The sequence below is a fragment of the Triticum dicoccoides genome, chromosome 5B (assembly GCF_002162155.2).
Source record: "Triticum dicoccoides isolate Atlit2015 ecotype Zavitan chromosome 5B, WEW_v2.0, whole genome shotgun sequence".
Lineage (NCBI taxonomy): Eukaryota > Viridiplantae > Streptophyta > Magnoliopsida > Poales > Poaceae > Triticum > Triticum dicoccoides.
Window position 1 is genome coordinate 459194829 of NC_041389.1, and position 3483 is coordinate 459198311.

A 3483-nucleotide genomic window follows, 5' to 3' on the forward strand; every position below is an offset into this window, starting at 1 on the left:
GGGGGGTCCGGACTATCCAGACGGTTAAATTTTGTGGAGCTTGCTTAATGTCCTAACATGCTCGGATGTATGAGGAATAAGATTTGACCTTGAATATGACGATTTGTGTGATTTATTTGTATGCATTGTAGCCCGGGGAGGACTATCCAGACGGTTAAATTTTGTGGAGCTTGCTTAATGTCCTAACATGCTCGGATGTATGAGGAATAAGATTTAACCTTGAATATGACCATTTGTGTGATTTATTTGTATGCATTGTAGCCCGTAGCAACGCATGGGTGTACTAGTAGTTGTGCTAAGTTCTAAGAATCCCCCACACAATTCCAAAGTAGAGAAAGAGGAAGGATATAATGTGCTAAAGTACCGTGGATATACCAGTTATTTGGTTTTGCCTGCAGGCTTTAGCACTAAAATAAACCAGAATGGTAGGATGCAGATCTAGACCTCAACGCTCTCCGCTTCCACGGTCATGTTGTTGATAAATTATTATTTTCATCGAATGGTGATGGACATATGGTTAGCAAAAACACGTTGCAATGCCATCCCCTTCGCAGGACATCGCCGCCATGGACAAACGCTAGTCATGTCAGACCGAATGCCCGATGATTGACATCATCCTCCTACTCCTGGAGGCCACTCCGAGGAAGGACATTGACATGGGAGAGGAACCATAATTTCCATCGTCACCGCTGCCTTTAGTTTACCGGCAATGAAGAACTCGAAGACCCTACGGGGCATGGAGTGGACACACAGATCTGGGGTTCACTAGCTCTCTCATTGTCGTAGTGCTTGGCGGAGGCAGGGGAACCCGGGGCGATGACAATGGGTCGAGGGGAAGTGATGGTCGCCTCCTGGTCACTAAACCCTAGAAAAAAGATTCACGTACACTCAAAACATATCTACCCTCGTGCTATAGCTGCACTTGTCAATCGTTTGTTCCTGATCCCTCTAAGGCACTACCAGCTTCCTTCAGTTCATTTTGAGCATCCAAGATAAATTTTGGGCCAAACAACGGTTCAAGTACCGGTGGATATTACCACGTGGACTCTGAAGGTGTCCTAAAATTAAGATCAAATCTCATATGTATTTCTTTATACTAATAATAGATTTTGAATGGTCTGTTAGTGAACGATTGGGATGAGATGAAGTATTGGTTTGACCTAACATAAACAACTATATGATCATGTTCAAATTTGCAATGTAATTTGTAATCTGTAAGGGCATGTACAATGGTGCTATCTTAGAAGTGCCATGTAAGATAAATAATGATGTGAAGAAGAGAGAACTCATAAGAAAAGGCTTTTTTTCTCTTATTTAAGAGAAGACAAGAGATGCTATCTTAGCATAATTTGTCTCACCATGTTTTAAGGAATGACAAGTTATTGAAGATAAGGCTAAGATATAATCCATTATAGACATAATTTTTTGTCATCTCTAAATTACATGCAAGACTTAAGATAAGACAGTCTTATCAACCATTGTACATGCCCTAACAACACTCAAGGATCACCTAATTTTTTCTCCAAAATGTGAGTTATTTACCCAAAATCACCATACTTGGGGCTAGGGTAACAACTTAGTACCACTTTTCGGACAGGTCACGAAGAACCACCAACTACGCGTCTAATGAGTAACGAAGAGCACTGATTGCCTGATTTGCTAGCGAAAACAGCAAAACTGACAGGTTGGGCCCACCTGTCGGGCTGACATGGCATGCCTATGTGGACAAAATGCTGAGGTGGACGGGGGACCCACCTGTCAGCGTCACATGTTCCCCCATTTTCTTATTTATTCCTCATCTCTCGCTTCTGCATCCCTCTCTGCTCCGGCGAGCATGCCGCCGTCCTCCCCCCTCTATCCTTGCCCGAGCGGCGGCACCCACCAATCTCCCCCCACCGGCACTCCATGAAGAGACATACTAGCCGTCGCCGCTCCCAAGATCCTCCGACGCCGCCTCCCCGAGCTCGGGCGTGCGGGCTCACGACGGTGGCCGGTGGCAGGGCGCTACTGCGGCAAGGTTGCTGCGGCAGACAAGAGAGGACCATACGTATGCAATCATCTCGACGACGAGCTTGCTCTGGGCGCGGGCGACCTTGCGTCGTCATCGCCATCGCCGGCGGATCCGCGGGCCACCTTCTATACCAACGCGAGAATGCCCACCGCGCCGATGCTCCATGGCTGCTCCACATACCGCGCCTGCGCTCGACGGAGAGGCGGACGAGCTACCGATGTTATCCATGACTCCTCATGTGGCCAGTCGCGGGGTGGTGACCACGGCATGGTCGCTACGGCGGAGAGGGAAAGGACCACCCGCAAGCAAGCAGCAGTCAACGACGGCGAAAGCAAGAACACACGGGGTGAGGTCTCCTGTAGTCGCGCTCCTTTCCGACTCAGCGCTAGCACCAAGCAGCGATCTGGGCGACATGGCGGATCCTCGCCAGATCTAAGCGGGACAAGTGCTGGAGGTGCGGCTGGGGCTGGATCCGCGCGAGCCAGTGGCTTGTGGAGGCGGGTGGTAGGTGGTTGGGGCGGGGGGAGGCTCGCCGAGGTTGGGTGGGTCACCGGGGTAAGGCTCCGGCGGCGGCGCTGGATATGGTTGTTTGTGTCGGGGCTGCTGAGGAAGAAGGTGACTTAGGGAGAGAGAGGGGGGGGATAAGAGAGAGGCCGACAGGTGGGCCCTCCAGCCACCTCAGCGAACTATCCACGTAGGCATGCCACATCAGCCCGACAGGTGGGCCCAACCGGTCAGATCCGCTGTTTTCGCGACCAAATTTGAGCATCAGTGCTCCGCGTTACAGATTAGGCGTAATTTCGGTGATTTTTTGTGCCCTGGCACAAATGTTGTATCAAGTTGTTACCCTAGCCCCAAGTGTGGTGGTTTTGGGTAAATAACTCCCAAAATGTACCACTTCTAACATTGTATATATTACTCTTTTCTGTGGGTAATTGTCTATACTATTGACTCAAGTAGGCTAATTTGTACTGACCTCAAGCAAAATCCTTAGTTTTTGTGAATCATCTCTAAAATTTGTTATACGTATCATTTTGACTCAATTGGCTTGTATTCCTTATTTTTTTCCAATTACACTTATGTTTACAAAATGATTGAACCATTTACAAGAAAAAGGGCACCTTGCCTATATTCATGAATCCAAAAGATATGCTTGTAACCAACGGGGGTACCAACGTTATTGAATTCAAGCAAGTGAACTAAACTGCACTTACGTAAGAAGGGAAGCTAAAGAAACAAACTTTCACGAAACATCTTTGCAAGAACAATAAATGTGTTACTATGCTTTGAAATCTCACTCAAACTTAAGTAGACGACCGGTTGGAACTTGTCTTGCGGTTATGAATCCTTTTTCAAACAAAGATCATTGTATTAAAGTAGAAGGGAGCGAGCAAGCTATTATTTTGAGGTGCTGGATAGAATTCTATACGATTGAGCAAGATTCATAACATAGACCGCCGGAACAAAATAGT